Below are 19,519 nucleotides of genomic sequence, written 5' to 3'. Positions count from 1 at the left end.
GTGTAATAGTCATGGTACAAAAGAGAGGAAAAGAAAGTGCTCTAAACTATATAACTGCATGTATATTTAAGTGTATAAGATAGAAAATGATATCACAGAGTTTTATTGGATCATTGAACAGAACTGTTCACAGTATCATTGTTGGAATGTCCACTTTACAAGCTTTAATTTTGTGACTTGAACAATTATTTTTAAGATGGCAATATGTAATCCATTAACTAGTGATTTCCTACTGTTCATTTTTTTTCTGTAAATCTGTATAACTTGTACCCTTTCCCTGCATTTTTTTTCTTTTCTCCTTAAATAAAATTAAAAAAAAAAAAAAAAAGAAAGCAGGCATTTTTACAGAGCAATGACTCCTTCCTAGGGGGGTGGGAACTATGTAGGGTATCAATCCTAGGATATGGGTGCATTTGTTTGGTCTTTTGTTGAGGCCTGGCCCACAGCAGGAGGTATCAGTCTCTCAGTTGCCAGGTATTTGCACTGGCTTCATCCAGGACCTACCCCTGTCTCACTGCCTATAATATTTTTTAACTAACTCAGCTTCCTGCAATAACAAGGTAGGTAAAAATCTTGGAGACATAGGGGTAGGGAGAGAATTCATGAAATGAATGCAAACCACACAGGAAATACTTCAAAGAATCAACCACTGGGATCTCATATTACTAAAATGTTTTGCACTTCAAAAGAAACACCAACAAAGTGAAAAGAAAACCCACAGAATGGGAAAGAATTTTAGCCAACAATCCCCCAGACAAAGGACTTATATCCAGAACATATAAAGAACTGAAAAACATGAAACCCCCAAATTCAAAGACCCTCTCCAAAAATGGGCATCAGAGATGAACACACAGTTCTCAGATGAAGATATACAAACGGCAAATAAATATATGAAGAAATATTCCCTATCACTGGTCATTTGAGAAATGCAAATTAGAACAACTTTGAGATTTCATCTCACTCCAGAAAGAATGGCTGCCATCAAGAAATCAAATTATAATAAATGTTGGCGAGGCTGTGGGGAAAAAGGAACACTGCTCCACTCTTGGTGGGAGTGCAAACTGGTGTGACCACTGTTGAAATCAGTGTGGAGAGTCCTCAAAACCGAGGGTTGGAAGTTCCATTCAATTCAGTTATTCCCCTCCTGGGTATTTTCCCAGAAAAATTGCAAAGGTCATGTCACAGTGATATATGTGCACTCATGTTCATCGTAGCACTGTTTGCGATAGTTAAATCTTGGAAATAACCAAAATGCTTATCAACCACAGAGTGGATGAAAATAATGTGGTATTTTTATACAGTGGAATACTACTCAGCTATAAAAAGGACGATCTTGAGGCCTTTATAGGTAAATGGAGGCAACTTGAGAATATTCTCATTAGTGAAATAAGACTCACATTAGTAAATATCACATTATCTACCTAGTGTAAAAAATAAGAACTGACAGAACAATCAGATCCAAAAAGTATAACAGATATTGTAAAAGTGAAAGGGAAGGAAAGTGCTTTAAAGGATATAACAGTATATATAATATCTAAGATAAATGACCATATTATTACTAAATTTCTATTAGATCACTGAACAGAAGAGATTGCACTGTCAATGCTTAAGTGTCTAGACACTTTTTATGCTTTGATTTTATAACTTTAACAATTATTGTAAAGAGGACAATTTGCAAAGTATCAACTAGTGATTTATAATTAATATATATTATTTTTTTTAAATTCAGTATTATTCTACTTTTTCTTATTTTGTTTTTTTAAATTTTCTTGTCTTCATTTCTTTAAATAAAAAAATTGGGGAAAAAAGGCAAAATAGCTCTGATAAACCTCAAACAGTTGAAATTATTAGGATCTTAACCTCACAATTTTAACACTTTTTAATTCATCTTGAAGTCAGTCTCTTCCTGTTGAATACTTCTGCTTAGCTAAGTAAAAGTCAATTTTTGAAATGTCCCTGTCAACATTTTGATATCAATGCCATTGTAATTCAGCCCTAAAACCGACATAGTTTCATGGCAATAGGACACGAAATGAGATAATGCATGTGGAAGCAATTTGGAAAGTTAAAAGCCCCATAAAAATGTAGGTATTATTAAAGTTTAATGTGACACCTTTAGAAAAGTTTCCAACTGGTTACTTGACCTTTTATTCTCAAGGAAGTTGGCTGACAGAGTTCCTCTGTATTAATTTTTTTTGGAAAGGGTCAGTGTCAACTTGTCTGGGAGTTCTGAGATCCAGGCCTGTTTTGAAGCAATGGAACCTCTAAGGCACCTGTGGACCTGAGAATGGACCAGTGCAGACTGTAAACAGAAATCCTTGCAGTCATTCAGACGAGTTACTAATCAACTGACAAAGAAGTGCTATTTTCCCTGAATAAGAAATGTAGTTCTCTCAAGTTAATCAATTCTAAAACAATAAGGACTTTTAAAAGACTCATTAAAAATTCTAATTTGATTTTAAGAGGAAAGAATATTCAAAACAGTATACATCATCAATAAAAATACAGAAAGCTTTTTTCCATGACTACATGTTTAAATTATTGTCCTATCTGTTTGGCTGGGTTACATAACTTTGATGGCTTAGTCAAGTAACTATATGTACGTTGCTACAGTCGTGTTTTAGATCAAAAGAAAACAAACAACCTCACTAAACCTAAATGGTGTTGTTGGACTTTGTGAGAATTGTGGTCTTATTAGATGGACCTGGGACCATGGGTGACATCTATTTGACAAGGACATTCAGATACTGATATTGCATAATGTCAGCGTAATGCTAGAATACTAAAGTATTTGCACATAAATGGACACTTTCAATTACTATAGATATTCCAGTTCATCCTATCCTTCAGCTATTTTTTAATGCTTGGCTTTGGTTTCTGTAACATTTTTAAAATGTTATGCTGTATAAAGATAACACCCTAAGACATTTTCAGAAAATATAGGCATTTATTTAGACACTGTAATGTCTAGATATCCTCCAGAAGTTCTTGCATTTTATTTCAAAGGTTTTATTAAAACTAAACCATCTCATTCTCGAACTGTTGGGCTGCTCATTTTTTCAACAGCAGTCATATATAATGTTTTATTTCTTCATACTCAATGTCCCACAATCAACCCTTGTCAACATTAGAGATGCAAAATTGAGACCTCTTAGACACCTTGACTGTCTATCGTTATAACTGCTCTGTGGAACATCTAGTAGAAAGTATTACAAGCATGATTCTCAAGTTCTTTTTGAATCAACCTTTCCACCACATTTCCCAATTTCTTGGTCACACTGACATTCAAAGATGAAAAACAAAATAGAACAAGATGGTTTTATGCATCTAGGAGTTTGATCATTGCTTTTAAATTTTGCTGTCAAATACCACTTGATTGCATTAATTTCAAAGCATTGCAAAAAAGCTGTGTTGAGACCAGTACAGTTTTCTCAGTCTGACATGTCTCCAACTCAGGTAGCAACCAACAGAGACAATTGAACAGCCTTAATAACATGGCTCCAGACACTTTCAGAAATGACATCCTTCTTGGTCAAACACAGGGCATTTGAAGAAGAAATAGAACATGTGGGATCAGAGTCAAATTTTCATCACATGTCACAGTTTTTGAGCTCGCCTACTGCATGCCTAAATGAAAACTTTGAAAAATCCTCACTTCAAACTGAATAGAAAGTTGTTTTAAACATCAGTTATATAAAGTGCTATACCCTTTAAAACTCCCTTTATTCTGAAATTGATATAGACTCATTTAAAGTTGAAGAAGTCATGCTGTCATGGTACCTCCACTCGCAGTCTCTAAATGGTGACATCATATGTAGCTGAAGTACAGTATCAAGACATGGAAACCGATATTGTTTACACTGCAGTGATCCAGCCCACAGATCTTACTAAGTTTTCATGGCATTTTTTAACCTGCCTTCCTTCATATGTATGAGTCTACACCGATTTTGTTCAATTTTATCCCACCTACAAAGTTGTGTAGTAATTATAACCAACACAGAGAACCATTCTATCACCAAAAGATTTCTCTTGTGCTCCCTCTACCTTATCCCGTGCTGTCAGCTCGACTTGCAGTCAGCTTTTTTATTTGTATAGTTTTGTCATTTTGAAGAAGAATGTGAAAATAGAATCATACAGCCCATAACCTTTTCAGCTTAATTTTCTTTTTCTTTTTTTTTCTTGTGAAACACAATGCCCTTGAGGCCCACTCATGCATTTGTAACTTGTTATTTTTAAAATAACAATATTTCATTGCTTGGGTGTACAGAGTTTTCTCAACTACTCAGCCACTGAAGGGTAACTGGGTTGTTTGCTAGGAGCAATCATATACAAGTTTTTGCATAAACATAAGCTTCCCTTCCTCTAGGATAAGTATTTAATAGTATAAATAATGGATCGAATGGATATTGCATGTTTAGTTTTGTAAGAAATTGCCAAGTATTTTCCACAAAGCACATGTAGCATTTTATAATTCCATCAAGAATGGATAAGTGATAAGAATTTTCTACACTCTACATTCTTGTCAGCATTTGAATTATCACTATTTTTTAATTTTATACATTCCAATAGGTATCAACTTTTAATTTTATTGTGAGTTTCCTCTAAATAATATCCTATCAGCAGTTCAGCCTGAGAGACCTCATAAACATCGGATCCTGAATCATTCACTAATAGGTCTCTGTACAATATAAAAATTTTTTAAAAATTAAGCCTGATAAATGTTTGTATATTTAGGGAAAAACATTAAAAAAGATTTCTAAGAGTCATACTTAAAATTTAAAATAGAGTAACCTCAAACATATGCAGCCACAAATCTGTGAATTTTCTGGAATATTAGCAAAAATACTTCCTACTGAAGAAAACTGTATTCTTTCAGCAACGATAAAGAATATAAACACTTTTAAGGAATAAAATGTTGAAACTGTTCTTTTAGTTGGTGATGTGAATTCTTGTTTATCATCAAATACATATCTGTAGTGGTCTAGGTATTAAACGTAGACTGGGAAATAAACTTATGTACTCAATGAGTTCAGGATGGTGATACATGATTCGACACTTACTGAATTCACACCTAATTTTGTCTGATATCACCATTAGTAATCTTTTGTGAAGAATTTAAAAAATAAGAAAAAAGAAATATGAGCTCCTTACATTTTGGGATAAATTGTTTTAACTTGTTCTTTTGGCCTTGTTTGTATATAATGAATGGCATAAATTATATCATAGTATTATAATCGATGTTCTTGTAGAATAACTACCAATAAAATAAGACAAAAGGTAGTTTATTTTGTAAGGTTAAAATGTGCTACACTGGAATATTTTAAGAATTACGAAAAAGATACAATAAAGCTATACTGGGAGATAGGACAACGACTTATCTACCTGACTACTCATGGTGTCAAAATGTTGTACCAAGTAATTCTTATGTTTTATAAATGTGAATTGGAGCATAAAATCTCTTAACCTTATAAAAAGCAATTTGTTTCAGGTCTGTAATACATTTAAGATTTCTGTATGTAGATGGATATGTGTGTATTGGTGCTCACATTAGCGATTCTAGATAACAGTCAATGTAAAATAAGATGTCCTTCAGACATTAAATAAGCAAGAAAATGTGAAAGTTACAGATCTTTATAGATAAAGAATGGGTATGTATCTAGAAAGTGCTTGTTTGTATGGAAATCATGTAACCAAACATACACATCTGTATTTTGTTCTCAAAGGACAGACAGATTAATGTAGGTATATTGTTTAGCTAGAAAAATTTCTAAATGTGCTTTGAAGCAAGAGTTGATGCAAGCCTTCACTTTCTGAGGTAGAGATATTGTAACTGACAAGACACTTCTCCTCATGCTCTATGTATGGGTCACCAGAAACGGAAATATTTTCTGAAGCCTTGAAGTATGATCAGACAACAGTCAAATTAGTGCTCATATTTAGTCTCTTTAATTATTATTCTTCAGCCTGTAAATAGGCTTTGGAGTAAATCCATGGGAATTTAAATTTGTACTCGTCTTGGAGGAATGCAGTGTAATGTGAGCCCATGAAAGAACAATTAGCCTAGAATTGGGAAATAGGTGTTAATGGGAGGGCTCCATGGTAGCCATGTAATAGATGTCTGTAGAACATTTACAGAAGATGAGTATCATAATAGAAGTGGCATAGCAGGGCATGAGGCATCAAAATTAGTCTCTTTACTAAAGAAATTACCACACTAGAAAAGAATGAAAGACTCAACTTCTGTGAACTTTGGAATTTAACAATAATTGCAAAAAATTACAGCAACCAGAAGAGTGCTTAATGAAGTGTCTAGTAATATTTATATTAAAGAGCATTGCTAAACTTCAAGTCTTAAGAAATTTAAAAATACTGGAATCCTACAAAGCATTTTCTCTAAGCAGAATGGAATTGAAGCTAGGAATCGATAACAGAAAGAAAAGTATAACACGTACATGTTTGTGGAAATTAAATCATACATTCTTATACAGTGAGGAAGTTGAAAAAGAAATCACTGGAGAAATTAGAAATACTTAGATGAATGAAAATAAACCCAGAACAGTACAAAACTTACAGCCATAGGTGCCTAGGTTAAAAGAGAAAAAGGATCTCAAAATCAACAACCAACAGAATTCATTGTGAAACTTGAAAAGGAAGAGAATGCAAAATCAAAAACTAGCAGAAGGAAAGTAATAACAAGTAATAAAAACATCAAAGAGAGAAAAATATCAGATCAATGAAACTAATAGATGATTCAACAAAATTGATAAATCTTTAACAAGATTGAGTAACAAAAGAGAAAGAAACAAATGACTGAAATTATAAGTGCAAGTAAGGATAATTCTGCCAAATTTGACTGAGATTAAAAACTACTATATAAAACTACTGTGAAAAATTGTATGCAGTGGAGAATAGAATAGCATGCTTTCAAAACGCACATGCACCTAGAACCTCCAAATTTGACTTTATTTGAAAATACAATTCCATGATTAGGGCTCCATACCTAGCAAGTGTCCTTATAGGAAATAGCAAAGGACACAGAGAGAAGAGAAAAGGTGATTAAAGATGAAGAAAGAGGCTAAGTTACGCATGTATCAGCCAAGAATACCAAGCACAGGGGAAAAATCCCACTCGAAGCTGGAGAGAAGTGTGAGATAAGCTCTACCTCTGAGAATCTAGAAGGAAAAAAAAAGAAATATGAACTAATTAATTTCTGTTGTTTTCAATAACCTAGTTCATGACAATATAATACATACAACAAAATTTAGAGACCTTAAGGTTTTCTAGAAACACAAAGTACCAAGATTGACCATGAAGTAACAAAAAATTGTAAGTGACCCAGGAGAAATAGATTTTATCAATAATTTTTAAAACCTCTCAAATAAAGAAAAACATTTGGTCCAATTGAATTCTGCTAAACATTAAGAAAGAATTAACTAAAGTGCTCCTTAAACACATCCAGAGCATAGAAGATGAGTGTCATGGTTTAAATCTAACATGTCTCTGAAAGTCTCATTGTGTTCAGAAGTGGAGCTTTTGGCAGGTGGTTAGATCACCGTGGCCTCTACTCATCAGCAGATTAATCCTGGTCTTGTTGGAAGAGGCAGGTAATTGAGAGCATGATCCTGAAGTGTACATGTTTATCCGTGGCTCCTCTTTTCTCTTTGCTTCCTGGCTGCCATGGGACAAGCACCTTTCTGCCACCAGGACCCTCTGCCAAATCATTTCTATCTTAGAGGCATCTGACCATGGTCTGAAACTGTGAATCAAAATGAACTCTCCTCCTTTAAGTCTCAAGTATCAGTGTTTTGTCCCAGAGATTGGATCATGACTAAAACAATGAGGAAATATTTCTATGGTCATTCTAAGAAGCCAGTCCTACTTGATACCAAAGCTAGAAAAAGACATGATAAAGAGGGAAAACTAAGGAGCTACTTATCTTGACTAAAAGAACTCTCAGTGAAATACTAAGAAAGGGAATTTAACATTAAACTGAAAAGGATAAAATTTGGGCTCTGTCTCAAGAATGCAAAATGGCTTAAATAAGAACACCAATGACCAAAATATATCAGATTAGTAGAACAAAAGGGGAAAACACACGATCATTTCAATTATGCAGAAAAACCACTTGACAAAATCCAATACACTTTCATGATTTAAAAAAATATAGAAAACTAGGAATAAAAGGGAAATTTCTAAACATGATAAATGACAATTATGAAAACACAACCATACTCAATAGTAAAAAACTATAAGATTTCTTCTTAAGAGCAGGATGAAACAGTTTTCACTAATTCTAGTTAATACTGCATTTAAAATTCTAGCCATAACCATTAACAAAGAAAAAATTAGACATTATTTGATAGGAAAAGAATTAAAATTATTTCTATTCACAGATGACATTATTATACATATTGGAAACCTCAAAGCATCTGCCAAAAAAAAAAAAAAAAGAGAGAGAGAAAAAAAGAAAAAAAAAAAAGGAAATTGCTACAGCTAATAAATTAATTCAGCAAAATTTCAGTATAAAACAGTGTACAAAAATCTGTGGTGTTTTCACACACTGATAATTAACAATGTAAAAAGAAAATTCAGAAAATCATTCCATTAATATCAAAAATAATAAAATACCTAGAAATGATTTTGCCAAGGAAGTATAAATTTTATACTTACATTTATAAAACATTGCTGAAAACAATTATAAAAGACCAAAAGAAATGGAAAGACATCTCATGTTTCTACATTAGAAGATTTAATATGGTTTAAAGTAATACTACTAAAAGAATTTTGCAGATTAATCACAATCTTTATCAAAATTTCAACACATTTCCCTTGAAGAAATGGAAAAGTTGCTCTTCAAATTCATATGGAATTGTAAGGTGCCCAAGTAGATTTAATACTCCTGTAAATGATGAAGACAAATTGGAAGACTCATACTTAACTGATTTCAAAATTCACTATAAAACTAAAGTCATGAAGCACTCCCAAAAATGCCAACTCTGGCTGTTCATTGAAAAACTTGTAAACAGACTGCCCAGGAGATATTTGACTTCTCACGTTCACTGCACTTTCAACCACCACGGCTTAGAAGTGGAGTCAAACTGATGACAATTGATGGATGAATCTGACAAGAACTTACAGTAGACACATAAATGGAAGATCTGTTCAGCCTTTAAAAAGAAGGAAATCTTAGCCTCATCTAAATATAGGTGGACCTTTAAGACGTTACGTTAAGTGAAACAAGCATGTCACTGAAAGGAAAATACTATGCGAGTCCATTTGTAGGAGATATCAGACCCTAGAAATGAAGAGTTAGAATGGGGCTTCCAGGTCCTACGAGCTGAGGAATGCGCGGTTGTTTCTACTCAGTGATGCGGAATTCCAGTCGGACAAGATTAAAGCAGTCTACAGATGTGTTGTACGTCAGCATGCACACAGTTAACAATACAGTGAGGCACGCTGTTTACGAGACTAGATACAATGTTCTCTGTTCTTTTGTGAACAACAGCACAATGGTATTGTAATGACAGACATATAGAATTAGAACTGAACAGAAATGAACCTACACATTTAGGGTCAGTTGATTTTCATCAACAAACAGAAAGGGACGAGGAATAATCTCACCAGCAAATTTCATTGGGACAGCTGTATATTCACAAGCAGAAGAATGAAGGTGAACCTTCATAGCCTGCACAAAAATGAACAGAATGCACCCATGATTCAAATATAAGAGCAAAATACTTTAAAATTTTAAAAAATGCTTATGAGGTAAATATTTATTGTTCTTCATGAGACAGGGTCTGCTATGCAGTTCAGGCTGGCATTGAGCTCTCTTTGTAGCCCAAGCTGGTCTCAAACTAACAATGATCTTACTGCCTCAGCTTTCTGAGTGCTGGAATTATACATGTGTACCATCATACCAGGTTTAGGGGTAAACCCTAATGATCTTGGATCTGGCAGTGGATTCTTACATTAGATAATAAAAGAAAAGATAAGAGGACTTCACAGAAATTTTAAGTATTTGTGCATCAAAGAACATCATCTAAGAATAAACAGGGTACAAGTAGGAGAAAATATTTACAAATCACATGTACAATTCAGGTCTAGTGTTCAAAATATGTACAGGATTTCTATAGTTTAACTATGAAAAAGACAGCACAATAAAGGGAAGGCAAAGAATCTGAGTAGACATTTCTTCAAAGAAGACTCACAAATGGATAACAAACTGATGGAAAGATGCTCCACATCATTAGTTGTCAGGGAAATGCAAATTAAAATGAGATACTGTTTCATAGACTAGGATGGCTTTGATGTAAACAACAGACAACAACGAGTATAGGTGTGGGGTGGAGGAATTGGAGCCCTAAAATATTACAAATAGAATGTAGAAGAGGAAAATAGAATGTAGATTCTGGGAAAGTTTGATGGCTCTTCAAAAAATTAAACATGAAACTATCATGAAATCCAGACATTCCACTCCTACTGATATACCCACAGAGATAAAAGCATACCACGCAAAACCTTGTAAATAAATGTTTATAGCAGAGTTATTCACTAATGGCTCCGAACTGGTGATGAACCTAATGCCCATCAATTGATTAATACATAAACAAAATATAGTACAACATACAATGAAATACAACTCAGCAATTCAAAGAAATAAATTTTGACATGTGCTATCATGGATGAATTTTAAAAACATTAGACTGAATGACAATAGCCAGTTATAAAAGACCTCATATTATATTATTCTATTCCCACTGAATGTCCAGAATAGGTAAATCAGCAAAGACAGAAAATAAGTAGAGATTGTCCAGGGCTGGGGCAAAAGAGAGATGGAAGTAGGAGAGGGGGCTGGAGAGTGACTGATAATTGTTTATCTTTTGTGATGAAAATGTTTAAAATTGGGCTATGGAAAGTTACAGTAGTCAATATTGTAAGTTTATTAAAATATTGGTATCTTTGCTTTTAGTGGGTTAACTATATTATATATAAATGATGGCTCAATAAATTTGTTTAAAGTGAGAGACAGATGAACATTGAACCAAAGAATTTCTACTACCATAGTTAAGCAGTAAGCAAACTTCAGGGCTTGGGTATAGGTCAGGAGAAGGGCATGTTCTTGACATACTCAAGGCCCTGGTTTCAATTGCCATTGTTATCCCCAAAAGGAATTTTAGAGAAAGCAAAACAATTCTTGATCCATACCTAAAGGCACCATTGGCTATACAGTTATAGAAAATAATACATTGCATTAGTCCTGAATTATATGATACCACAGTCAGCTTGATATGCATGACCTGAATGATATCTTAACATTTTCTTTCAGAAGAAGTGACCTATTACTTCCACTGTGGCTAATGGAGATCTGGTGGAGATGAATATACATGCATACACAAAGAAAGGCTTAGGGCCCTCCTGTTCAGTTTGAATACTGATTAATATGTGCATGCTCTACAACTATCTAGTCTTTATCTTGTACTATTGAACAAGAACAAGGATAAGACAGGAAACAACTATGAATTGCAAATCAGAGCCTGAAGGAAAAATGTTCCCTACATGGACGACAAATGCTTATCGTGCCACTGTGAGAAAAATTCAGGCTATTTTTAAAATTTTAATTTTATTAACTAGAAACCACCTCTGAAACCAAGAGGCTTGTGAAGCGTTTGCAAGCCCTAAAATGATGACTGAACTTTCTGTGTCTGGGAGAAAAGGAATTGACATAATTTGCATACCTAATAAGCATAACTGCAGAATTTCCAGATCCAAGCTTAAGTAGCATCAGTGGATGTGAGAGGTAAGTTCAATGACATTTCATGTTTGTTCTTGTTGGTTTGTTAATGTTTCCTAGATTATTAAACAAATTTGCTGCTATCTAGATCCAGTTTCTATATGTGATTTAACTCCTTAAAACATAACTAGAACAGCTGCAGAAATGAGTAAATGTATGTTATTATTCACTCCACAAACTGGAATGGTTCCAAATAGCACTTAAATAAATTACACAAACATGCACACATACACACACAAAGGCACACAAAAAATATTTTCCATCCATTAGAAGGAAATAGCTCTACTAGTTAAATACATATTTCAGAGGGCTTTCTACTGTGCTTACTTAATAGAACACATCATTTTAATTCTATCTTACCATACTATAATGAGGTCTTGGTGATACTGTTTTTTATTTGGGCAGTCTGCTTGACATTCCAAATTTACCTGATTGTAAATTTTCAAAATGTGAGTATAGAATGTGAAACAAGATCTCTAAGGATCTCATCAGGTGATAGCTGTCTTCTTCAGTTAGAAATTATAGCTTAAATGTTACATCATTTACAAAAAAAATTTTAGCAGTGACTTTAAATATGAGTCACTGAAGTAAGAATCTGCCTTATGCAAAACTATGACTTTCAAGCTCTGTATAGTAATACTATGTACTTCCATCTGCTTTGGAATATACACAGTCTGTTTTAAAATAAGTAAGTGGGCGTGGCATTTTCAAGAATGTACAAGTTAATCAATTTCTCAGAAACATGCACAACTTTCAATGCTTAGTATAAGTAACTGGCATATGGTAAGATACAATACAACAGGAACATAAAAAAACACCATATTGTGTGTTCTTATACTTTTGATATACAACAAAAGTGGGTAAAAATCTGTGTTAGATCTGTTGTGATCTATCTATCTATCTATCTATCTATCTATCTATCTGTCTGTCTATCTATGATCTATCTATCTACCATCCATTGTCAGTTTCTCCAGGAGCAATATCTTCCTGCCAGGTGCATTGATATTGCCTGGAATTGATGCACTGTAAATGTTACACACCTATGGATTTGCAATAGCCATCCTAATTCCTAATGAGCCTTTTGTGAGAAGCCCTGTGACTCACAACATCAGTAGTTTGAATGGATAATACACATTCTTCACCTTGAATGGAAAACTATCATCATGGTGTCAAGGAAGGAGAAAATACCAATTGGTATTAAAAATACCAATGTAACAGAAATGGCACAAGACCAGTTAGATCATCCTCTAAGCAGCTGGCTGGCAATTAAGTAACAGACTCCTATTGCTAGGAAGGGGGGCATTCCTTGAAATTTCCATGTAATGAAGGAATGTATGAAGGCAGAGGTCCTATAGGACAGGCCAATGATGAATCCACTATTCACAAAGTAATACAAATAGATGACAAAAACAGCTAAGATGGTGGTGGATCCCCCCTGCTTCTTCCAGTATTAATGAAATGGACAGCTAGGACTGAATTCCATTCTTAAGTTCATTCAAAGCACTTGGTGAGCATAACCGTGTGCTGGCACTGCTTAAGGTATTATAATGAAAGTGAAAGGTGGATTTCAAAATTGCCAAGGAGGAAAATTCATAGCTGAGGAAGGACTTGTGAGAACTGTGCAATGTTTGGACGATTGGCTGAGAAACAGCTATTGAAGCACTTAATTTTATGAACAACAGGCCAGTGGGGAACACAACATAAGGACTTCCTACTGCTGTAAATTCCAGAAGAACGGAGGCACTAACTCCAGTGAAATATGGAGAATACAGAGAAATTGGCCTCCTCAGGCTCCTCACCAATTAATATTATTTCTATTATTCTTGCACTAAACAAACTCCTTTCAGGACAACATGGTGAGTTTATGCAAGCTCACTGCACATTTGGTGGTGTTGGATAATTTAGAGATTCCAGTAGATCCAGGGGGGAAGAAAAGAGGGGAGAGTATACCAGGAAAAGCAACACTCCATGCAAAGTATTACAAGGAGAATTTGCAGAAAAGAGATACAAAAATAATGTTCGTGTTTTTCTTCTGTCAAGAGAGTAGAGAAGACTCTTCCCCCAAATAACACAGAGTCATTGGGATAACTCCTTAATCTTACAAGTGATTTTCTTTGAAAGATGAACTAATTTTATTCATCAGTTATACAATATTTGATATAAAAACATGACATTAGATTAATAACTTTTAAAATGATGAAATATATAAATAAGTGATGAGGTTTTCCTGACATTTTCACCAACATTTCTAGAGTTTTCCCCAAGGATGCTTTCTGAATCCAATGCCTCTGATATTCTCATATTTTAGTAAAACTGAAGGCATTCTAGAGAAGTTCAATGGCAATGCATTACTGAGTCCAAGACAGCATACCGATAAACATAATTCAAGTGATTTTTACGGAATTAGTTCATAAACACTTTTGAAACTTTAATTAATGTCATTTGTAGTTAGAAGTGCATCATGCTGTCCTTCATCGCCACTGTAGCCACTGAACCGTTGTGAGGAAAATACTTCCCAGAGTGACCATTTGCCTATGCAAAAATCCTATCAGACTTTATACTATTTCAATTTACAGTGCCAATTTCTAAAGCAACGACCATTAATTGCTATATTTAAAAGAACTCTATCATCTCTGATGACAAGTGGAAATTAATGAAATTGAGTAAAAAAAATAATCAATGAATTGAAGAGTTGATTCTTTAAAAGAATAAATGGCACAGACAAACCCACAGCTAAATTTACCAAAAGAAGGAAAAAAAAGTTAAAGGTAAAAAACATAAAATCAAACAGAAATCACTGACTCCAGAAGAATATGACTACTTTGAAAACCTATATTCCAATAAACTGGAGAATCTGTAAGAAATGGATAATTCCTAGACACATGTGAATGACCAAAACTGAATCCACAAGATATAAAAACACTGAACAGGCCAATTAAGGTCAATGAAATGAGGCAGTAATAAAATCTCTTCCAACTAAGAAAAACTCAGGGTTTGATGGATTCACTGCTGAGTTTTACAAGAACATCAAGGAATAATTAATACCATCATTCCTCCAACTCTTTCATGAAATTGAAAGGAACAATGCCAAACTCTTCCCTTTGAGCTAGCATTATCTTGATATTCAAATCACCAGGAGAAAAAGAGAGAAAGAAACAAAGAAAGACAAAAAACTACAGTTCAGTTTCTTTAAAAAATATAGATATAGTAATCACCAACAAGACACTTGCAAATGGAATACAACCAATCATTAAAAAGCCATACATTAGTCAGGTAAGGTGGTGCACACCTGTAATCTCAGCACTCGGGAGGCTGAGTTAGGGGGATCTCCATGAATTCAAAGCCAACCTGGGCCAGTCCATTCAAGGACAATCTGAACTGCATAGTGAAACCCTGTCTTAAAAAAAGACAACCAGGAGGTGACCCTGCCTGGAAACCATCACCATGTGTCGGCTCCTGCTGGAGTGGGGACAGCCAGACCCAAGCCTCTCTCTGTGAGTCAGCTCCATTCGTGGACCGCAGGGGAGAGAGCAAGGCCTCACCAGGAAGGAATCCTCACTTGGAAATCATCATTTTTATTGTTTTTTGGGTTGGGTTTCATTATCTTTTGTTTTGTTTGATTATATCAAATCCGATGACTTGAGCAGCTATTTAAAAGATAGCAAGACATATTAGGGTAGCCATTTTGGATTTACTGTTCTCTTGTTTTGAAGTCCTTTACTGCATCACTGTTTTGTTTTTATTGTTTCTATTCCATTCTGTTCGATTTTTACTATGTCCAAAAGTATCTGTAGCTATTTTGAAGACAACAAAAGGCATTATGGTAACTATTGTTGATTTTGTAAAGTTTTGAAGTCATGTGCCATTTATATTGGTTTATTTTGATTGATTTTTATTGTTTTATTTTCTTGGTTTTATCCTATTTTTTTTTTTAAAGTGCACACAGTATATAATGAACAAGTTAGTTTCATCCCAGGATGCAAGGGTGGCTCAACATACATAAATCAGTAAGCGTAATACACAGAAATAAGGACAAAAATCACATAATCGTCTCAGGAGAAACAAAAAAACAGCCTGTGACAAAAATCTAAAACCCATTATGATTTAAAAAAAAAAAAAACCTTGACAAAAGTTGGTTTATAAAGACTTTACCCTAAATTGATAAAATGGTTTACGGCAAGCTTACTGCCAACATCTGTCAGCAAAACAACAAGGAGGAAAATTGAGATTACTCTATGTTGAAATACTTGTAATTTTGCCAATAAAATGTTAAGTAACATAGAAGGAAGTGTCCTGGGCATTACTTTATTTATTTTCCTTAACAAACCAGCCCAATAATCAGTTTCAACTCTTGATTTTGTTCTATAAGGAGTAAAATGTATTCTTTGAATGAAATGCTTAGCAAGAGAAAGTAATGCATTCTCAGAGCAGAACAGAACATTCTTTCTAGAAACAAAATTAAGGCTGCTGAAATTAAGGCCTGCAGTGATTCTCCTGAGGCTCCTGGAATCTGGAGTTTCAACCTGGGTTAATTATGGTTACCTAGATGTTGAAGATCACTGGAACTACTTTATATTTCCTCCATACTTTACTTATCTACACACAACTAGGTAGACTGTACATCTTGCCTGCATTGGCATTATAACATTCTTCCACGGCTGTTGAGAAAGTTGGTACTAAATGGTAGGCAACTTCCCCTGAGTGTCACAAAAATTGGAATTAAATAACGGTGACGGTAATTTAAATTCCTAATGGGTAACGTACACAAAAGAATTCTGTTTATTGATAACAAGATGCAGTTTTCACCTGTGTATCTTTAAAGGCTACAAACTTAAATGCTATTTCCATCTCTTTCCTTGTTCCATGAGGAGCACACTCAGCCCTCTCACTAATAACTACAAAGGGCAGCCCTTCTCTTCGTGATGCTGACACCTGTTCCTCAATTCAGACTGAACTCTGCTGGTGGCAGTGGGCACGTGCCGGCTTCTCAAGTCGTTCACGTGGCAGATTTACAGTGTTCAACCTTTTAAACTTCTTAAACTTATAATTAGACTCTGTGCTCAATTCTTACACAAACAGTTCAGCATCTAAGTTTCTGCTTAAATACACCTTTGACACGCTACCATCTTGGCAGGTTCCAATTATACTCTATTGATCAAAGTTGCCAACACCGCAGAAAGCACACACTGTTCTCCTAGCTGTGGCTTGTTATTGACCACAGCTGCTAACACCGAAAAAGGAGCATGTGGTTTCGTTAACTGTAGCTTCAGACCGTTTCCATTCACAGTTGGGTGTGAATTATTCATTTTTTTGGGTCAATTTTTCCCTCTTTCAGGATGACTGTGTTATGGTTGATTCTGTTTATCTATATCTCAAACAATGGCAGGATCTTACCAAATGTCCTTTGAAAATGATTTTTCATTAGTGCTTGCAAAGCCATTTAGAAGAAACTAGAGCACTTTATAATCAGCCTTTTCCCTTTTTCAGCCTTCAGTAGGATATGTTCAATTGCATTATCTTTGGCTCAAACTCTATAAAGTGTTTTTGAGATCTATGGATCCTGTTCCAGGCTCTCATTAATTGCAGACCAATGCCTTTGGCTAAAATTTTAAGATTTTTCTATATCATTACATATTTAAGGCACTGAGAAAATTTCCCCTTCTAAATGTATATCCAAACCTTGAACTCATAAGATTTGTCAACAGATTTCGGGATTCTTACTCATTTTATGCTATAATTTTCCTCGATTTTCTAGCACCACTGTAAGTGTATCTCTCTAATACATTGTAAATTAATTTATCATGAAAATACTCTGGCAGAGAAAAGGTAGATTGATTTCTAGAATAAATGAAGATAAATCTAAGTCAACATTGAGATGGCAGTGATTCCTTCCACCAGTACACTTATGTCAGGGTCTTTTGCCCAGCAACATGGTCTTTAGGCAGAGAGAAACTACTGAACATCCCTTTGGTAACATCCTTCAATTCCATTTGTGGCATTAATAGAATTCTGGAGAACTGAGCTGACTAAGGTTATAGGAGGACTTTGACCAAGTGACGTTAATATTCTCCTCTGCCTGACTGATTTTCAGACAGGTTTCCTACTGGTTATATTCGCAACTTTCTTTTCTTAAAGCACTTATTTAGGAAAGTTATAATTGGAATTTTTTGTCTGCCCTGCTTTTATGTGAAGGTGGTCTGTCCCTGTCAAAACTCATGCTGAGGCTGAATGGTATCAAAGTGGTAGATCCTTTAAGGGAGATGATCAGGCAGCAGGGTGCCTCCCTGCAAAGGAGTTGGCTGCTCCAAGAGTGGGTTGATAGAAAGCCTGGTGCTCCCTTCCCTTCCAGGTCTGTGTCTCTGCATGGGCTCCATTTCCCCCCACTTTTCTGCATATGGGGAGGCCCTCAGGATGGAAATCCTTGTCATGCAGTTCCATTACAAACATCAGTAAATTTCCCATCATGAAATATGCTGTTACAGCAACACAAAACAAAGACAGATACTTTTGGATATAAGTCTTCTCCCCGGATCTATCAAGTTTTCAGTCCAGTTATGTTATGATCAAAGACTTGAAAGTCACCTATTTGAAAAGATATAATCAACAAAGATAGAGCCTCTACCTCTCAGTCTCTGTGGGAGGGTAAGAGACTAACTTCAACAAGTCTAACTTCAATTAGCAAACACAGGTGGCTTAATCACATTGACCAACTTCTCTCTAATCTCCACCAGTACTTTTCCAATAGTTCAGTCCAGCACTTGAAAACTCTCACACCTTTTGTTTAATGGGAGTTGAGTTCAATTTCTGTTACCTATTGGAGCAGTCTCTTCCTCATTGAAATGCACTTGAGTAAAGCTTCCATATTGCTTGATTTTATCTGGTGTAGATTCCCTTTCTTTGATTGTTCATTTACTTTGACTTGCTAAAATAAGGACCTTAACAAAATGATCTTTTTCTTTTTATTCATCTATAAAGTACGTTATTTGGGAATCCATCAATCTCTTCTGGTCCTGTTTTTATTTCTGTTAGACTATTTCCATTGTACTGTGAAATGAAAAACAGTTTAAAGCACCAACTATTCCATTTATCTAAATGTCTGTCACTACGGTAATATCTCTTATTCATGATAATTGAGCTACTTCTACATAACAATAAATCCTAGATTCATATAAGGCCTATATTCATATAAGAATTTAGATGATTTGATGAAGTTGATTATAAATAATTGTCCTTTATGAAAAAATTAAAGATGTTCATGATCATAGAACAAAACATTTAAAAATTAAGAAAATCTAAAAAGGAATCTTAATTATGTTATTTCATTTGTACATAATGATCTGTAAAAAATGAAAGGTGACAAAGGTAACCATAAGTCATGCTATATGGGGCATGTTATATGCCAAATACTTTACATTTGCTGCTCATCAAATCTTTCTACTACCCTGTGAGAAAGAAATTTTCCAGTAAGAAAACTGAGGCTTAGACGGTTTATGGAACTTGCCCGAGGTGATCAATAAAGGTTTGCTGGAGTGAATTGCAGTGACTTAGGTTGCTCCCTGGGTACAAAATCAATTACTTTGCCTCTTTGTCCTTTATGTGGTGGGTATTATTCTTGTTTTAAGAGGATCAAAATCCTTCCCACAAGTTCTTTCTCTGCAGTGGTGTTTACTTGAGGGAGGGGAGCTCCTGACTGCAGTAAAGCACTGGGAGCCAGCTCTGTGGTGCCTC

The 19,519-nt window shown here is 34.7% G+C and overlaps 1 protein-coding gene across 3 annotated transcripts in view; it reads right to left on the bottom strand.

The window, feature by feature from the left end:
• Gpc6 (glypican 6) overlaps nt 1–19,519 on the bottom strand; it is a 1,068,618-nt gene that overhangs the window by 341,948 nt on the left and 707,151 nt on the right. The window lies entirely within an intron of this gene.

Source organism: Cavia porcellus, unplaced genomic scaffold, assembly GCF_034190915.1.
Source record: "Cavia porcellus strain 051 isolate PalLab524CR breed Dunkin Hartley unplaced genomic scaffold, mCavPor4.1 scaffold_4, whole genome shotgun sequence".
Taxonomy (NCBI): Eukaryota; Metazoa; Chordata; class Mammalia; order Rodentia; family Caviidae; genus Cavia; species Cavia porcellus.
The sequence above is the reverse complement of the archived record's forward strand: the minus strand, read 5'-3'. Positions and strand labels throughout refer to the sequence as shown.